Below are 20,296 nucleotides of genomic sequence, written 5' to 3' on the forward strand. Positions count from 1 at the left end.
ATAACAGAGACTTGGTGGGATGACTCTCATGACTGGAGTGCTGTCATGGAAGGGTATAGACTGTGCAGGAACAACAGGCAGGGGAGAAAAGGAGGAGGAGTTGCACTATATGTAAGAGAGCACTACGATTGCTCTGAACTCCAGTATAGAAGGAGAAAAACCTGTTGAGAGTCTATGGGTTAAGTTTAAAGGAGCAAACAACAGCATTGATGTTGTGGTTGGTGTTTGCTACAGGCCACCAAATCAGGTGGATGAGGTAGATGAGGCTTTCTTTGGACAACTGAGCGAAGCTTCCAGATTGCAGGCCCTGGTTCTCGTGGGGGACTTTAATCACCCTGACATCTGCTGGGAAACCTATACGGCAGTACACAGGCAATCCAGGAAGTTTTTGGGGAATGTTGGGGATAACTTCTTGACACAGGTGCTGAAGGATCCGACCAGGGGCCGTGTGCAGCTTGACCTTCTGCTCACAAACAGGGAGGAACTAATAGGGGAAGTGGAGGTGGGTGACAACCTGGGAAGCAGTGATCATGAGATGGTAGATTTCAGGATCCTGACGAAAGGAAGAAAAGAGAGTAGTAAAATACACACCTTGGACTTCAAAAAAGCAGATTTTGTCTCCCTCCGAGATCTGATGAGCAGAATCCCCTGGGATGTTAACATGAAGGGGAAAGGAGTCCAGGACAGCTGGCAGTATTTTAAAGAAGCCTTATTGAAGGCACAGAAAGAAACCATCCCGACGCGTAGCAAGAGAGGCAAACATGGTAGGAGACCGGACTGGTTTACAGGGGAAATCCTTGGTGAACTTAAGCACAAAAAGGAAGCTTACAAAGAGTGGAAACTTGGTCAAATGACCAGGGAGGAGTTTAAAGGTATAGCTCGAGAATGCCGGGGGGTTATCAGGAAGGCGAAAGCACAAATGGAATTGCGACTGGCTAAGGATGTGAAGGATAACAAGAAAGGTTTCTACAGGCATGTTAACAAGAAGAAAGTGATCAGAGAGCGTGTGCGGCCCGTAATGGATGAAGGAGGTAACCTAGTGACAGATGATGTGGGGAAAGCTGAAGTACTCAATGCTTTCTTTGCCTCTGTATTCACGGACAAGGTCAGCTCCTGGACTTCTGCGCCAAGTGACACAAGATGGGATGAAGATGGACAGCCCGTGGTGGGTAAAGAACAGGTTAGGAACTATTTAGAAAAGCTAAACGTACATAAATCCATGGGTCCGGACTTAGTGCATCCGAGAGTAATGAGGGAGTTGGCAAATGTCATTGTGGAGCCTTTGGCTATTATCTTTGAAAAGTCGTGGAGAACGGGAGAAATCCCGGATGACTGGAAAAAGGCAAATGTTGTGTGCATCTTCAAAAAAGGGAAGAAGGATGATCCAGGGAACTATAGGCTGGTCAGTCTTACCTCGGTTCCTGGAAAAATCATGGAAGGGATCCTTAAGGAATCCATATTGAGGCACTTGGATGAGAGGAAAGTGATTAGGAATAGTCAGCATGGATTCACAAAGGGCAAAGTCGTGCCTGACCAATCTGATTAGCTTCTATGATGAGGTAACTGGCTCGGTGGACATGGGGAAGTCAGTGGATGTTATATACCTTGACTTTAGCAAGGCTTTTGATACGGTCTCCCACAATATTCTTGCCAGCAAGTTAAGGAATTGTGGATTGGATAAATGGATGGTAAGATGGATAGAAAGATGGCTAGAAGGCCGGGCCCAGCGGGTAGTGATCAATGGCTTGATGTCAGGATGGCGGTCGGTTTCTAGCGGAGTGCCCCAGGGTTCGGTTCTAGGACCGGTTTTGTTCAATATCTTTATTAATGACCTGGATGAGGGGATGGATTGCACCCTCAGCAAGTTTGCGCATGACACTAAGCTGGGGGGAGAGGTAGATACGCTTAAGGGCAGAGATAGGGTACAGAATGACTTAGACAAATTGGAGGATTGGGCCACAAGAAATCTGATGAGGTTCAACAAGGACAAGTGTAGAGTCCTGCACTTGGGATGGAAGAATCCCAAGCATAGTTACAAGCTGGGGACCAACCGGTTAAGTAGTAGTTCTGCAGAAAAGGACCTGGGGGTTACAGTGGATGAGAAGCTAGATATGAGTCAACAGTGTGCCCTTGTAGCCAAGAAGGCTAATGGCATATTAGGTTGCATTAAATGGAGCATTGCCAGCAGATCCAGAGATGTCATCATTCCCCTTTATTCGGCTTTGGTGAGGCCACATCTGGAGTATTGTGTCCAGTTCTGGGCCCCCCACTACAAAAAGGATGTGGACGCATTGGAGAGGGTCCAGCAGAGGGCAACCAAAATGATTAGGGGGCTGGAGCATATGACTTATAAGGAGAGGCTGAGGGACTTGGGTCTGTTTAGTCTGCAGAAGCGAAGAGTGAGGGGGGATTCAATAGCAGCCTTCAACTTCCTGAAGGGAGCTTCCAAAGAGGATGGAGAGAGGCTGTTCTCAGTAGTGACAGATGGCAGAACAAGGAGCAATAGTCTCAAGTTGTGGTGGGAGAGGTCCAGGTTGGATATTAGGAAAAACTATTTCACTAGGAGGGTGGTGAAGCACTGGAATGGGTTACCTAGGGAAGTAGTGGAGTCTCCATTCCTAGAGGTGTTTAAGTCTCGGCTTGACAAAGCCCTGGCCGTGTTGATTTAGTTGGAATTGGTCCTGCCTAGAGCAGGGGGCTGGACTTGATGACCTTCTGAGGTCTCTTCCAGTTCTATGATTCTATGATAAAATAAGACACAAGATATCTTACTGCCCCTGTTTAAAACTATGGTACGTCCACATTTTGAATATTGTGTACAGATTTGGTCTCCTCACCTCAAAAAAGATATTTTGGCCTTGGAAAGGATTCAGAAAAGGGCAACTAAAATGATTAGGGGTTTGGAATGGGTCCCATATGAAGAGAGGTTAAAACGACTGGGACTTTTCAATTTAGAAAAGAGGAGACTGAGGTATATAAGGTATATGAAGTATATATGATAGAGGTATATAAAATCATGTGTGGTATGGAGAGGGCGAATAAAGTAAAGGTATTTATTAGTTCCCATAATAGAAGAACTAAAAAACACCAAATGAAGTTAATGGGTAGCAGGTTTAAAACTAATAAACAAAAGTTCTTTTTCACACAGCGTGTAGTCAACCTGTGGAACTCCTTGCCAGAGGAGGCTGTGAAGGCTAGGATTATAACAGAGTTAAAAGAGAAGCTAGATAATTTCATGGAGGTTAGGTTCATAAAAGGCTATTAGCTAGGGGGTAGAAACGGTGTCCCTGGCTTCTGTCAGAGGCTGGAGAAGGATGGCAAGAGACAAATCGCTTGATCATTATCTTCGGTCTAACGTCTCTGGGGCACCTGGTGTTGGCTACTGGGCTAGATGGACCTTTGGTCTGACCCAGTATGGCTGTTCTTATGTTCATAGCTTCACCTCCTTCCATAGCAGCTCCAGCTTTGAGCTACAAATATCAAGGGGCTGGTGAGAAAATGAGGAGCTGGTAGCTCAGGTTAGTCACTTCCATGAGAACAAGAGGTGGAGTGTTAACAAGGTGCATTCCCCTCCCCTGCAGAGCACGGTGTTAGAAAGAGTTGGTAACAGAACAGACATACAAGTTTTGCCACTAAAGTGGGTTTCTCTGGTGTAGTGGTTATCATGTTTGCCTAACATGCAAAAGGTCCCTGGTTCAAAGCCAGGCAGAAACACAGGGTCTTTTCTTATTGCAGCTCCTCTTTGGTGCTCAGTTAAGTGCAGCTCCTGCTGCCTGCCATGAGCCCAACTCCTATGTGACAGAAGGGTGCTATCAGCTGAGAATGCCCCTTGATGCTAGCCTGGGGAAGCAAGATGGGTTGGGTCAGGCTAGGCGCTTGTGGCTTGCCTTGCCCTCCCCTGCGCTGGGAGGCTGGTGTCAACCACTGAGCCCCCTGACAGTGAAAAGAAGGGGTGAGAACAAATCTGTGTGGGCATTGATCTCACTGCTTCTCACACACAAAGCAAGCACTCTGCCACTTGAGCTAATTCCCCTAACTATGAGTACAGCCCCTGTCCCACCAACCTTGTTCCAGAGCCCACAACATTCCCTGTGGCTGCCCGACGCTCCTTTCTGAAAGGGCCACTTGTGAGACTCACACTGTGGGTTGGCTACCTCGGAGGTTTAGAATGTGGTGCTCATATACATGTACGCGTCTTAAGAGCACGCCCCTTATTTCAATCCATAATGGGCTCACTATTCCAATGTCCCTGTAAACCTCATGGCACAAGGGGCATTTCAGAATTGTGATTTATTTTGAAATAAGTGCTGTGTAGCCAGTGCCAAATTACAAAATAAGCTATTTCAAAATTTACTCGAAATAAGCTACACAATTGCATCGCTTATTCTAACACACCCCTAGTGAGTTAGAGCCCAGATCTGCCCCCTGCTCCACCCACCCACATACTGACTCCATTGCTGCCATAGGGCTGTTTGCATTGGCCTCTTCGCTCTGGAACCAGGCTTCAGCCAGGACTGAGACTGTCAGGCAGGAGAATGTGACCTGGCTTTCTGTACCTGGGCCCTGCATTTCTCATCCCTTCAGAGACACTTGTTAGTGGAGGAATAAATCACATTCACATGACGAGTATACATTATGATACTTTGTTGTTGTTGCCTTAGAAACTCCCCACAGACCTTTCCCTGGGGGCCCTGGGCAGCCTGCTCACATTGCAGAGCTTACTTCGAGGTGAGGGTGCTGGGCAGACACATCCAGCCAGTTGAAGGCCAGCCTGCTGCGGGGAGGCTCTGGTCACCTCCTTTCCTCTTCTCTCTTAGGCTATGTCTACAGTGCAAGGCTATGTCTACGCTGCAGGCTTTTCCCTCAAGAGCGGCTGTTCTTCTGCAAAAACTTGCAGAGCGTTTATATTACATGCACATTCTTGTGCAAGTAAATTTACAGTAAAACATCGGAAAACAGGGCTTCTTGCGCAAGAGTTATTCCTCTCTGTGGCTATGTCTACACTGGCATCTTCTTGTGCAAGAATAACCCTAACCCTAACCCCGTTGCATGTCCACACTGCTCTCTTGCCCAAGAGCTCTTGAGCAAGAGGACTTACATCTGTTAGAAAAGAGCGTTGCTCTTGTGCAAGAAGCCCTCCCTTACCACGCTTTACTGTAAATCATCTTGAGCAAGAGCGAGTGGGCAGTGTGGACACTGCAAAAGAACAGCCCTTCTTGCGTAATAACCCGCCATTGTAGAAATATCCCCTATGAGGAATATGCCCTCTTGTGCAAGAACTTGTCCACAGGAAGGCAGTGTGGACGCACAGCAAGGGGTTTCTTGCTCAAGAAAGCCCTATGGCTAAAATGGCCGTCAGAGCTTACTTGTGCAAAAGAACGTCCACACTGCCATGGGAGCTCTTGCAGAAAAGCACTTCTCTTGTGCAAAAGCATATAGCAGTGTGGATGCACTGTTGCGCAAGACCTTTTGCACGAGAACTCTTGCACAAAATAGTTCTTGCGCAAGAAGCCTGCAGGGTAGATGTAGCCAACGGGTGTTTGGGTTTGTTACCAGCACTGACCTTTGTACAATAGCCCAGGGAACATTGTGAAAATGCAAAACCTTCAGGCCCTGGATGTTGCTGGCCAGCCAGCAAGTTGCACAAAGGTTTCCTGAAGTGCTGAGTTTGTGTGGCTGAAGGAAAATACTTACAACTCAGATGAGGTGGCTGAGTGGTTAAAGCCATAGCTTGCTACTCCCTTGTGCCTTGCTGGCATGGGTTCATATTCATCAGGGCTGTGTCTAGACCAGCAAGTTTTTCCGCAAAAGCAGCTGCTTTTGTGCAAAAACTTGCCAGCTGTCTACACTGGCCGCTTGAATTTCCGCAAGAACGCTGACTTCCTACTATCTGAAATCAGTGCTTCTTGCGGAAATACTATGCTGCTCCCGTTCGGGCAAAAGTCCCTTTTGCGCAGAGCTTTTGCGCAAAAGGGACAGTGTAGACAGCTCAGATTTGTTTTGCACAAAAAGGCCCCAATCGCGAAAATGGCGATTGGGGCTTTTTTGCACAAAAGCATGTCTAGATTGGTTCAGACGCTTTTCCGCAAAAAGTGCTTTTGCAGAAAAGTGGCCGTGCCAATCTAGACGCTCTTTTCCGCAGATGCTTTTAATGGAAAACTTTTCCGTTAAAAGCATTTGTGGAAAATCATGCCAGTCTAGACGTAGCCCAGGTGTCTACAGCCACTTCTCCCAGAAATTCAGTGCCAACCCCTCCTGCCTGCCCCAGTCCCCTCCCACTGCAACCTGGGGAAAGGGGAAATCTCTAGAGGCACTCCCAGATGTGACCCTCAGTCCCTTTTGCCCTGAAGGGGAAACCTCACAAAGGAGATTCCAGGCAGCCAGGCCATGGGGGTCTCTGAGATTGCCCCACCTGGCTGTTGCGATGGACCCTCTGGGAGGTCACTGCCTCCCAGCTAATGAACTGAGGTGCTGCAAAAGGCCCTTGTGATGTCACTACTGCCTGGAAGGGCTCATGTCCTGTACCTGGGCAGCCCCTTTGCATATTTGAGCTGCTGTCCCTGTACCCTCCCCCCACTCACTCAGGTCTAGTTCTGGGGCTCATGCAGGGAACATCAGAGGCTACCTCAGGGCACCACATGCCCCCAAGGTCACTTTTTAAATATCAGGGCAAGCCAGGATCTAACCCATCCCTTCCCTAAGACCCGCTCCCCTTTGTTAAGCTCCTGCCCTCTCCAAACCTTTCCATGGACTATCGGTTGCTAATAGACACTCACCACTAATGATATAATTACACCCCTGCCATTTTGCTAGGGCTGCAGCTGGAGAGAACTGTTTAATTTAAATAATTAAACAGATAAAGTGTTTGAACTGTCTCATGTTAGTTATCAAACTTCATTTTAAAGAAAGTAAAACCCTTATGGCCAGCACAAAAGGTTTCAGTGTTGTTTTATTTATGTCAGGGGTGGGGAACCTTTTTTGAGTCAGGGGCCATTGATTCACAGAAAAATTGGTGGCCACAAAAGTGAGAAACAAAAAAACTCCTCCAAAGGCCCCCAGCCCTCTCTGATATAGCCCCCAAGGCACCTCACACCTCTGGCATTCCAGCCCCCGTGGTGTGAGGGGAAGGGACAGGGAGGACTGAGGTTCAGATTTAATTTTCTCGGGTTCCAGAGCTAGTGGATTTTGTGTACCTGCTTAGGCTCTGGGGTGGAGACAAAATGAGGAGTTCAATGTGCAGGAGAAGGCTCCAAGTGAGTGGGATGCAGGATGGGGTTAGGAGGGCAGGATCCAGAAGGGAGTTTTGCAGCAGGAGAGGGTGTGGGGTGGGGGTATGAGAAGGAATATGGGAGCTGGGGGAGGTTGAGGCATAAACTTAGAAGGCTGAGCCTGGAGACCCAGCACAAGCTCCCAGCTGCATGGCAGCAAGGGGTAGAGCTGAGCTCCCACCCCACTTGCCATGGGAAATTGGCTCATTTGCCTCTTGTGGGTTATCAACCCCTAATCAAAGATGTTTGTTAGTAACTGGAGGGTGCCACAGAGCACACGGCCGAACAGGCGCACACGAGCTCATTATTGGCTTCTTCTCTTTGGAACCAGGGTTAAGCCATGACTGAGGCTCTGGGCAGGGGTCTGAGTGTGGGAGGGGGTGCATGTGTTCCTCTGGTTCAGTTTTTCCCTTTCTTCCGCCTCAGCTATTGCCCTGTTGCAAAGCAGAGAGAGGAGATGAGGGGTGAGGGTGAACTATAGGGCTCTGTGGTGCAATGGAAAGTGTGTTGGCTTTCTAAGCTGTGGTGTTTAAGTGTGCACCAGGTCAATCATTCAAAGGTTGTTGGTTAAAATCCCACCAGAGTCACTTTAGCTGCTCTCTGATTTTCAAAGCAGCTTTTACAGAACAGGCTGGACTTGCCCCTGTTGCATGATGGAAGTGACAGGGAGCTTGTGATCCCAGGACCTCTGTGTGAGACTCCCCTGGGTACCACACACTAGCCACCAAGTCCTGCTCCATGGTCATCCCAGTGCTCTGGGAGCAAGAGACGTGCCTGTAACTCCCTGCTGGGAGTGTGGGTCCTGCCCTGCCTGTTGGGGGAAGGGACAAACACAGGCCAGTTGACAGGGGCTCTGACACTCCAGCAGTGGGGCTGTCCAGCCCTTCAGCCGGATTCAAATGAGGCTGGCTGGAGCCTCTTGTACTGGCTGAGGGGGATTCTGCACTTGCTGCCTTGGAAGCCAGGGTCACATGGCAGAGCTCCACCAGGGCCATCCCACGGCAGGCCAGCTGCTCTCCCACACCCTCCACAACGTAGCTGCATTTTAACTTTCCCCTTCAGTAACAACCGGCCATTCCCCGCCCAGCCCCAGCCACTCTGGGACCTGCTGTGGAACCTGAAATAAGGGACTCACACAGGAGCAGTGTGAGTGCCAGCGTGGCTCCTTGCTGAGGCTGCAGCTGTAGGAGACAAGCCCCTGGCATTTGGAGGGAGATGAAACGTCAAGGCATCGATTTTCACCCCATGACTCAGAGTCAGCTGCAGATACCTACTGAGAGATCATTTCAGAGGTGGTGTCATCAGCCCTTCCTGTACATCTGGCTTCTTCAAAGGGGTTCAGTCAGGCACCTAAAATTTGAGGAAAGAATATTTAGAAGGGTGAATTTGTGTCTCTGGTGTGGTTTCCTGTGTGCCCTAATGGACAAGGCACTGGTCTCCTAAGCCAGGAATTGGAGAGTCAAATCTTGCTTAGGGTGACAGGTTTTCTATCATTGGCAAAGAGCTTGCTCTGGGAGAGAATTGGCAAGGGTACTCCACAGTTGATATCTCCCTTGGTACAGGAGCTGTCCAGTCCTGTTCACTAGCAAATGCTGATTCTGGTGTTAGGTGCAGATGTGCTTACTAAAAGCCCAGGTGTCCAAAGTGAGAGCAAAGGGGCATATTCTGCTGTTGAAGGCCCAGATGTGGAAAAAGACAAACAGAACAAGCTCTGTCTGGAGATGAAACAGAGCCTCAGGATGAGGCAGAGGTGGAAGGGGCTAATTATTTGGTCAGGCAAACAGACAGAAAATCCCCAGGCCCTGAACATGGTGCAGACTAGGCCCATTGGGTGGTTTGCATGGTTGGGTTTGGGGGCGTGGAGAAGCTGTGAAGCTCTGTGTGTGGATAAGGTCCCTGGCTGTGCTGTGCGACCTGTTGTGTTTGATTCCATCAAACTGTCCCTCGTTCACCTTTTGTGTGTGTGACTCAAACTGTCCCTTGTGCCCCTTTTGAGTGTCTATTGCATTTTCCTCAGGCATGTTCACCTGGCAAAGACCCCACCAGGGATTTTGTATCTTCCTTTGTGCAGCTCAGCCACAGACACAGCAGAAGGGTTTTCCTGCAGCCACCAGCCCCAGCCCCTCTCTCCAGGGAACTGCAGCCCCTTGGACCAGGCAGCTCTTCCCACCATTCAGGAGGCACCATGCCGAAAAGACAACATCTCACTGACACGGTGCTGCCAGGGAGGGGTCTCACTGCTAGTCACTGTTCCTGTTCCATGAGTGGGGTTAAGTTTGTCATATGCACCAATATTGAGGGCATGAGCATCTGTTTGTGTGTGAGTCCCTATGGCACCTGCCAGCTCCTCCTGGGGGGTGAAGGGTCCCCTGGCCCCACAGTTCCTGCTGGAGTGGGGTGGAGGGACCCCAGGCCCCATAGCTCCTGCAGGGAGGGTCCTGACCCCTTATCTCCTAACACATTTTCAGTTTTTCCTTGGCGGGATGCTCCAGACATAAGGATGCTAGGGAAATGTCCTGGCTTGGACACCCCCTCTCCCCCCCTCCCCCAGTGCTTCTCCCCCTCACAGTCCTGCTGCCTCTCAGGGAGGTGGATGAACTGCAGGTGGGGGACATCTCCCTGCCTGTAGGGACAGCAGCTAATGCACCAAATATCCCTGTGTCTGCAGCTAGTGCTGGGAACTTGGCAGGGAACAGGAGGCTTTCATACAACATACATCTCAGGTAGGAGGGACCCTCAGTGACCCCAGACTGTGACTGGACCTAGGAAGGAAAGTATCCTGGGGCTGGTTTTGAGACACTCTAAGACCGTCTATAGTAGGCATAAGATCGATGCTGCCACAGTTGATGTTCTGGGCTCAAGGGAAGACGCTGATTGGAACTGAGCTGTGCACAGGCTCATAAAGGGAAACTGCAATGTCTCTGGCTTTTTGCCAAGTTTTATATGGGGGGTTATCAGAAGGGATGTTTTTGGCTCTGGAACTAGGTGAGTGGGGCAGGAGAGCTGCTTACAGGCAGAGGAATTAACTCAAGTGGCAGCATACTTGCTTTCCATGCGAGCAGCAGTGGGATTGATACCCACAACCTCCAGTGGTAAAGGTTTTGCAGGCAGAGCCAGCCAGGGGCTAAGTGCTTCCAGGGGCTCCTTCCCTCTTCCAAAAAGGCAATGGGTTGGTTTCCACAGTGCAGGGGGTGTTGTGTTTGCCTCACATGGAACAGTTCCCTGGCTAAAAGTCAGGCAGGCAAAGTCTAGCCTCTAACTCTCAGAGAAGGGGACTCTCCTGCTTGGGGAGGACAGGAACAAACCAGCACTTGGGAGCTTGGCTGCCAGCTGCTTAGCACATCTGGACACAGAATCCCAAGACTTGGTTCTCCCAGGCAGCAGTTTCCCCTCTTCCATTTCTTTTCAGCTCACTACAAACTGTCTCACAGCTGTAGGTGAAGCTGTGTGTGTATGAAACCAACTTCACTTTGTATGAGTTTGTTAATTGTTGAAAAAGCCTCACCCACCTCTTCTGCCTGGGGAGGTGTCTGTAACAGATGCCTCGTGTGACATCACCCTTGGGTTTTACCCCTTTTAACCTAACCCAGAGACTCCTGACAAGTCTCTCTCCTGTGTCCATTTCCACCTCAGGCCAAATGTGTGCATGTTTTATATACAAGGAAACTTCTCTCTTTTTCTCTGCCTACCCTTCCCGAGCAAGCTGTACCCTTCTATGCCAATATTCCAGTCATGTGTATTATCCCACCAAGTCCCTGGGATACCAACTTCTTCCTGCTTATTACCCATTGTTCCTGTGTTTCTATAGCTGCATCTAAGACACAGATTAGATTTTGCTCCCCAAAAATCTGTGGTCCCTTGTCCCTTTCTCTCTGCTGTTACAGCCCGTGCTCTCTTCCATTTCTGGCCCACCTCCAAGTTTTCCATGTTATGCAGTTACATGTGAGATTTGGTCATCTGCCCCGTCAAACCTAGTTTAAAGCCTCCTCACTAGGTTAGCCAGTCTGCATCCAAATACTCTCTTCCCTTTCCTTGACAGGTGAACCCCACCCCCTGCTCAGCAGCCCTTCCTGCAACAGCATCTCATGGTCAAGGAAGCCAAAGTCCCCTGCTCTCTGAGCTGTAGCTTGCTGTTCTCAGGGAGCCAGACACCACTAAGGCTGGAAGGTTGGAGGAAAATGGGGAATGGCTGCACTTTGAGATGCAAAGGTGTTATCTGAGACCATACAGAATAGTTTTAAAGAGACTTCAGAAGTGGGCACTATGGTTTAGCTGACTAAAGTGCCTGCATTGTAAACAGGAGATCCTAGGTTCAACTCCCAGTGGTGCCTTGTAGTAGCCTTTGCTCACATTTTCCTATCTCCTTCTGGGACACAGAAGAGGCCTCCCCTTGCCCCCCCTCTCCCCATGGAACTGCTGGTTCAGGAAAAGGCTGGTTGGAGAGGAGCATTGGGAAGAAGGAAACCACAAGCCTGGAGTGAGTGTAGAGGCTGCTGACTGGCACTAGCAAGGCAGGGCTCTGACTGCAATTGCTGGGACAGGAGATCCAGTGCCACATGCTCTTGTGATTCCCTGGGGGTGTCCGTGCCCAGAGAGCCTGAGAGGAACTGCAGATACAGGACAGCAGCCAATGGACCAATTGTTGCTGTGTCTGCAGCCAGTATTGGGGAGTGTGCAGAGAAAAAGAGGCTTTTGTACAACACATCTCAGGAAGGATGGGTCCTCACTGAGCCCAGATTGTGACTGGTTCTAACAAGGAATTTGTCCTGAAAACAGCAGAGCTGTGGCAGTACAGAGAATCCTGAGAGATGAAGCAGCTGGAGGGACACTAGAGCTTGTCTATACTAGCAGATTCTTGCATAGAAACATCTTGCACAAGGATTCTTGTGCAAGAACTCTTGCATAAGAACACTACCACACTTCCATGGGCTGTTGCACAAAAGCATCCATGGCAGTGAGGACTGGACTCTCTTGCACAAGAAAGTTCTGATGGCCATTTTAGCCATAGGGGTTTCTTGCGCAAGAAACCCCTGCTGTGCATCCACACTGCCCTCTTGCAGAAGAAGGCTCTTGCAGAAGAAGTCCTCTTACCACGCTTTACTGTAAATCTTCTGCAAGAGCGGGTGGTCAGTGTGGACACTGTGAGGAAAAATGGCAGTCCTGGCACAAGAACCCACCAGTGTAGATGTAGCCCAGCAAAGCAGAGGCCAGGCTGAGAGTCACAGGTGCCTACCACAAGCACCAGCTGTAGGTCCCATGATGTAAGGAGCAGTATTCAGGACTCTGAATCCTATAATCTGAGTTCAAATCTCAGTGGCACCTGCTGGGGCTGGATTGGTTGTTTTAAGATCCTCTGCTTTGGCTTCCATACTCTGAAGTTTACCAAAGACAATGTTGTTCCTCCTGCTGGGTGTCTGCTGCCCACTGGTGCTTTGTCTCCAGACTCAGTAGACTGATGGGAGGGGCCCGATACCATCACAGCTGCAGGGCAGGTCACCCATCCAGGCCCTGAATGGGAGGCAGCCAGATGGTGTGAGTGGAACTGGGGGGGAGGGGAGATTTTTATATTTGGTGAAGGGCCCTGAGTCCTGAACTCCCAACCACACATCTTGGCACAAATACCAACAGCCCCTGCACAAAGTGCACTGTGAGACTAAGAGTTTAGGCAGCAGGAAAGGGACTGGCCCCTCAGCACCGGAGAAGATGGGAGAGAATCCTTGTACCTCTCCTATGCAAAGGCAGGACTTTTCCAATGAAGCTAACTGTGCTCTACCTGCAATATGCCTCCAGTGCTCCTGCCACTGTCTGGCCCTGGGGTCCAGCAGGTTTCAGTCCTGGCTTTGTGGGAGGCCAAGTAGGAAGGGGACACTGGAGGCCCTTAGCCCCCTGGCCTCCTCTGTCTGTGCAAAAGAGGTAAGAGGACACTCCTGTAACTTGAGTTACTGATCCCTTTTTTTTCCTATCTGCTAATCACATGCTCTGTCATTTGAGCTAATGCCTCTGTCTTGGTATTCAACCCTCCTGCCCCACCCATCTCATTCCAGGGCACACACCAGCCCTAAGGCTGCCCAGGGCTTCAGTCCAAAGGGGTCACTTGTGGAGTAGTTTCCCTGTGGGCGGGCTAGCTCAGTGGCTTAGCATGTTCTGCTGTTAATGCCACAGTGCTGGGTTCCAGCTGCAGGCTGTCTACACTATGCATTGTTGCACAAGATATGCAAATGAGGCACAGGGATGAATATTACTGGGCCTCATTTGCATACCTAATGAGCTGCCATTTTTGCAGCATGGGCTTTTGTGCAACATGGAGCTGTCTACACTGCTTCTTCTTGCGCAAAACCCCCTTCTTACGCAGAGCCGTACTTCCTGAAAATAAGTGGCACAACAGCTCTGCGCAAGAGGGTTTTTTATGTGAAAGGAGCAGTGTAGACAGCTCCTTCTTTCGCAAAAGCCCATTCCACAAAGTGGTGTCTCATTAAGTATGCAAATGAGGCATAGCAATATTCATCCCATGCCTCATTTGCATATATTTTTGCACAACACTGTGCAATGTAGACATAGCCCTTGAGTTGACTGTCCAGGACAGATGTTCAGAAGCAAAAAAATGAAACAGGCTAAGCATTTTGAAGAGAACAGGCCAAAGTCCTTCTGGGAAAGGCTCCATCATGCACAGACTCTGTGCAGGGTCAGCCTGCTGGGAGGAGGCTTTGGCCACCGTCACTCCTCCCCTCTCTGTCACCTCCTGCACCTGGAGCTGAAAGAGACTTGGGCTGCAGGCTGGTCCTGCCCAGCTGCCTTCCCCAGTGGGAGGAGAAAATGCTTATGGAAGGGCTCACACATTGTCCCCAATACACGGGCCTGAACTTACTGTGAAAGGGTCACTAGCTAAATGAGTATCAATACTTGACTGACAATGCACCTCAAGTAGCATCAATCCACAGCTGAAGAGTTTGATGTGTAACTTCAGACCAGCATGTAAGGCATGGCTACTTGTCTAAAAGGACTGAGTCATGTATGGACAGGTGACTTGCTCATGTGACAAACTCAATTTTCAGAGTTATATTCATACGAGAACAATGGAATTCTCTCCCCATGGGCAAGGGTATAAAGTGAACCCTGGGGGTTCCTCCATCTTCATTCCAGCTCATCACTTCAGGAATATCTTTGCTATGAATTGAGCCCAGAAGGACTGGTGACCCACCCCCCTCTAACAAAGGGATGTGCTCCAGAGAGATTTAAAATTGCATTTTTTTCATCACTGCTACAAGCCTACGCCAGGAACAGTGCAATTAGTGTATTCAATTTGTTTCCTTTAACAATTTTACTCTCAATATTTTCTTTCTTTTGTTATTAATAAATTTTTGCTTTTAGATTCTAAAGGACTAGTACAGCGTGCTCTTTCAGGCAGGATCTAAAGCATAAATTGACCTGGAAATATGGCAGATCCTTTGGGATCGTAAGAACTTGTTTGAAGGCTATAAAAACCAATTGCATCAACTCCATATGTGTAAGGTGTGGTACCGGTCATGGCAGAAGAGAAGCTGAAGGGTTGCACTTCAGTAAGGATTCTCCTGTGTCTAACAAGTTCTGAACTCTCACTGAAGGTTTTTTCACATTCAGGGCAGTTACACACACTGTTCCACTGAATTTTTGCCAGGGCCTGAGCCTGATCTACAGCAGCATCATGGGCACTGAGTTCTTTGGCAGATGAAAGATTTCTCTCAAGTGTGGATTCTCCAATGTCTAACAAGGACAGACTTCTCCCTGAAGCATTTCCCACAGTTGAAGAGTTTCTCTCATGTGTGGGTCCTCCTGTGGCTACCAAGATTTGAACTTGTACTGAAGCTTTTCCCACAGTCAGAACAGGTAAAAGGTTTCTCTCCTGTGTGGGTCCTCCTGTGTTTACAAAGGTCTGAACACATACTGAAGCTTTTCCCACAGTCAAAGCAAGTAAAGGGTTTCTCTCCTGTGTGGGTTCTCCTATGTCTACCAAGCTGTGATCTACAAATGAAGCTCTTCCCACAGTCAGAGCAGGTAAAGGGTTTCTCTCCTGTATGGGTCCTCCTGTGATTACCAAGATTTGAATTTGTACTGAAGCTTTTCCCACAGTCAGAACAAGTAAAAGCTTTCTCCCCTGTGTGGGTCCTCCTGTGTTTACAGAGGTCTGAACTCGTACTGAAACTTTTCCCGCAGTCAGAGCAATTGAAAGGTTTTTCTCCTGTGTGGATCCTCTTATGGGCAACAAGTTGTGAGTTACTACTGAAGATTTTTTTCACAGTCAAAGCAATTGAAAGGTTTCTCTCCTGTGTGGGTCCTTCTATGTCTAACAAGGTTTGAGTTTCTACTGAAGCTTTTCCCACAGTCAGAGCAGCTGAAGGGCTTCACTCCTGTGTGGGCTCTTTGATGTTCAGTAAGAGTTTCACAGTCACTACAAGTGCAGGGTGACTGTTGATGGGGGATTTTCTGTTGATTGGTTTCTGTTTCTTTTCTCCCCTCTGCTCCTGTCATTGGAGTTACCCTGTCCCTCTCCTTGATGGTTTCTGTGCTGACTCTTGCAGGTCTCTGCCTGCTCACGTATCTGGGGAACATGCCCTTCAGGTCTTCCCAGTAACATCCCACATGGAGCCACTTGCTCCAGTCCTTCCTTCTTAAGACTCTTCTTATGGTTTTCAGTCAGCATCCCATCACCTGTTGGGATAGAGAAAAAAATCCAGATAGGAGTTATTCTCCATGATGATCTGAAAGAAAACTCTAAAAGAGGAACAGAAAAGGGGACACTTGCTCAAATAATGGTTGAATTATCATGAGCTGAGTTCATCCTCCTTCACAACACTTCCACAGAGGAGAGAACCCAGCCTTTCTTCACCCACCATGCTCTGACTTGAGTTGAAGACAGGCTGAACAGTCAGACTTCATGAAAACACACAAGTTACACTGGCTATAAACTGGTTTCTGAGTCAGTTTAGCTGACTGAGCACCTGTGTGGGTGTTGTTGATGATCCCTCCTTCCTCACAGCTCTGGGGATCTGGGACCTGCAACTCCTCCTCTTGCTCCACCTAGGAGATCACATGCGCTTCAGAGACTGGAAATCCAGTTTGGAGAGAAATGAACCATACCTTAAGGTCTGTGCCATTACTGCTTCCAGAGCCAGGATTTGAGTCGCCCACACAGCGAAGCTCCTTCCCCACCTTACAGAGAATGGGATCTGGCTGTACGAGAGCCCAGGACACATTTACCTGAGGAAAGGTGCATCCCCCGTCCACTTTGGGAATGGCCCAGCTCTTTCCCCAGGGGAGCTGAGTGCTGCACTCTCTAGAGTACAACTCAGTCTTCCTCACAGCCCGTTCCAACCCCCTGGCATCCCAGGACAGGAACACATTGCTCAGAAGGGGAGCTCTAGGGAAGGCTGGCAGATCTGACACAGAGGCCCCCAGGCAGGGCTCAAACTGAAGCTGCCACATGGCAGGTCACTAGGACTTGGAGAGCAAGGACCCAGCAGAGCTCTAGCTCCCCAAGGGCTCTGTCCACAAAGCTCCTGGCTAGGGCTGGGCTCACCCTGCTCTTTGGCTCAGATGCTCTACTTGGGCCAGAAGGAGGCAGAGGAAGTTGCCTGATCAGCTAAGTGAATCCCTTGCTGGTTGCTTCAGGCCCTGCCTATGCTCCACACTCCTGATCTCAATTGCCTGTGTCTGGGTGGACCCTGCCAGCTGCCCACAACAGCTGCTGTCCCCTTCTCGGACTTTCATTTAGTGATTGGAAGATCCACCTGTGACGTGAGCATGGAGATCATTGTGCTGCCGCTGTTACACTGCTGCAAGGAAACTTGTGCGAAGTGTGCTGTGTGCCATGTCAATGGGAAAGTTCTGATGGGATAACTATGATTATCTTGTTTATGTCCATTATTTTTGAACTAGAACAGGCCAGTCTTTGGGAGAATGCTGGAGCACTAGGTACCAATTAACCAGACAAGCACATTCCCGAGTGGAAGGAGGGCAATAAACACACCGATCTCTGCAGTAACTGCAAACAGAATCCTAATAGATAGCTCAGAAAGAGGCTGATCCTTGTTGGGTCAATGGGATCAGGAGGATTATGGATACATATGTTTTGTTCAAACAAACAGAGAGAAGGCTAAGGGGGGTAGCAACACATCTAAATCTGTGTCTGGAGGCAAGTGACGGTTTGGATGAAGTCAAACTGAGGTTGAACCCAGATAAGACTGAGGTCCTGTGGATCAGGAGGCCATCTGTTTGGGAATGTGGCACGGCACCTGTTCTAGATGGGGTTACTCTCCCCACCTTTAGAGTCCTCCTGGACCCTTTTTTAACATTTGAAAATCAGATTTCTTCGGTGGCCAGGAGTGCCTTTGGGTAACTTTGCTTGATCCGCCAGCTGCGACCCTTACTGAACAAGCATGACATGGCCAAGGTGATCCATGCTCTTGTTACATCCTGACTGAATTACTGTAATGCACTTTATGTGGGGCTGCCTTTAAAGACCCTTTGGAAACTTCAACTAGTCCAGAACGCAGCTACTCGAGTTTTAACTAACATTAGTTATACGGAGCACATTATACCAGTGTTTTGGCAGCTGCACTGGCTTCCAACATGTTTCCAGGCATAATTTAAGGTTTTAGTTATGACCTATAAAGCCTTAAATGAGTTGGGTCCGGGGTTTCTAAAGGACCGTCTTCTCCCATATGAACCTGCCCGGGGATTGAGGTCAGCTGGGGAGGCTTTGCTTCATGTTCCCCCACTTGTGGATGTGAAAGGAAGGTATTGAGGCCTACCCAGAATATGTCAAATGACCACCAGCTTAATTGTAAGTGGAAAGGAAAGGCAGCATTGTCAGATACAGGAGATAAAAATAAAAACAAAATTTGATTGGTTGACCAACAATAACCCCGCTTTTAGGGAAGTAAGTAACTCAGACAGCAGTATGCAACAAAGTGCTGATTACCCCAAATGGAGCAGACGAAAGTTTTTTGTAAGGGCAGAATGAGACAACAAAAATCTAATGTCAGCAATTGTCAGGCGAGTGGAGGAGTACCAAAATACCGAAACAGGGTATATAAGGTGGGCTGAAACAGACCACGAGCGGACGGGTTGCAAATCCAAAAAGCCAGGTCTGATCAACCAGGGCTCCCTCCCCGGCGCTGAATCTCGCTGCCGCACATAAGCTCCGAAAGGGGAACAAATAAGCTCCGAAAGGGGAACGAATACCGGTCGTAAGTTGCAACAAAAAATCCAAAGAAAGGAAAAACATAAAGAAAAGAATATCTCCTGAATCTAAGCAATGCTTCTATCTTTCTTAACGTGAGTATTATATAATTGTTAACTCCATAAATTGTTTAAAGGTAAATCAGGAGGGTATATCTGTAGGAGAAGTTATTATTTCTTGTTTTTTTACTGTACTGTTTTTTCTACTTTTTCTTTGTATATTATATTATATTATCTTAAAAGAATCAAAAATAGTGAATTGATTTAAATGGAAAATTAATTATAAAGTAAATAGAAAAAATAAATAATCTTTGTTTGACCCTAAAAAGAAGTATTCCTCTGTCTGTGGTTTCAAATCCTTTAAAGAACCAAACCCGGTTACCGAAATGGCGTCACGAACAGGATTTGATGAGAGCAGAGGATGCCCTTTTGATAGGTTAAACAAAACAGAAGGTATAGGACCTCTCAACCACTGGTAATATCATAATAAGGATGAGAGTGAAGAAAACATGCTCAAAATAGGAGCAGTTCTAGCAATAAGTGAAGAAAATCATACATATACCCTGCATGTAACATGTTCAGGGTTAAGATGTTTAATGGCTAATAATGATCTAGCGAAATGGGAGTTAAAAGATTGCAAAGTACCATTACCAGATGTAACACAAAAAACCCCATCTAAAGAAACAGATTATAAAAAACTGCAAAACATATTAGAAAGAACAGCCAATATGACAGATCCGTATTGAAATGGGGTACCCCAGAAATATTAAAATTGCCAAGTTAAACAACTGACAAGTTGATGGGAGAGGTACTAAAGGACCTTATAAGATATGCTAGAGAAAAGAAAAAATTAACTGCCGACAAATAGGATCCAAATAAAGGGGTCCGTGTACTTTGGCACTGGTTGAAAAAAGCCAGAAATACAATAACTAAATTAGAAGGCACAGTAAATACCCTACAAGCCTTATTAAAAAAAAAAACTCAGGAGAGAGAGAAAAAGAGAAATAATGGGAAAAAAGATATAATAAAACCAACAACCCCACCCCCTCCTTATCCTGAATCAGTCATAGAAGAAAATCAAAAGGAAGAAAGGAAAAAAAGTAGAAAAAGGAGGTGTATATCCATGGGATATGCTAACAGAAAGAATATGCACAAGGGAATGTAAATGTGAGAAGGAGATAGGAGAAAAGATTGAAGCTGGAGATGATTTGGTCAAAGCTCATCCGATAACACAAATAATATATAAACAGAGGGGAGAACTTCCACCTGTAGCCACTATGGAATCAAGGGAAAGATCCCGAATAGAAATGAATGACTTAATAAGTCGAACCCGAAAGAGACAGGGAGAGAACCCAGTAGTGTGGGTAGGAAGGCTAGTAATGGAAAATATGAATGAATTAATTTCACAATCAGAGCTAACTATATTAACAAGAAATCCCGGATATTCAGGAGGGCTGATGAAAATGAGTTCAGCTATAGAGAATGAAGACTGGCCGTTAACTTTACCAGCCGCAGTAGCCTTATCAATAGCAGCTACAGGGCAGGGAGGAGCTGTACCAGAGAGTTGCATAAAGACGAAAGAAGATGTTAAAGCTGCAGCTGTTGGAATTTCCTTCCTATTTTACCAACCCACAACAGCAGCCCAAGAACAGTTAACAGCAGCACAGAGAGCTGAGCCTCACCAATTTAAATATATAGAAGATCCAAGTCTGATAACAATAGACAGAGTAACAGCACAAATAGTATGGCAAGTAGTAGAAAATAAGGAAGGAAACCAAAGCCTAAAATTTTGGCTAATAGCCCTAACAGAG

General features: G+C 47.8%; 1 non-coding gene across 1 annotated transcript; it reads left to right on the plus strand.

The window, feature by feature from the left end:
• Positions 1–3,641: 3,641 nt before the first annotated feature.
• TRNAV-AAC (transfer RNA valine (anticodon AAC)) lies at positions 3,642–3,714 on the plus strand. The gene has a single exon. It is a non-coding gene; the product is annotated as a tRNA-Val (tRNA).
• The last annotated feature ends 16,582 nt before the right edge of the window (positions 3,715–20,296 follow it).

This window comes from Pelodiscus sinensis, chromosome 31, assembly GCF_049634645.1.
Source record: "Pelodiscus sinensis isolate JC-2024 chromosome 31, ASM4963464v1, whole genome shotgun sequence".
In the NCBI taxonomy this organism is placed as follows: domain Eukaryota; kingdom Metazoa; phylum Chordata; order Testudines; family Trionychidae; genus Pelodiscus; species Pelodiscus sinensis.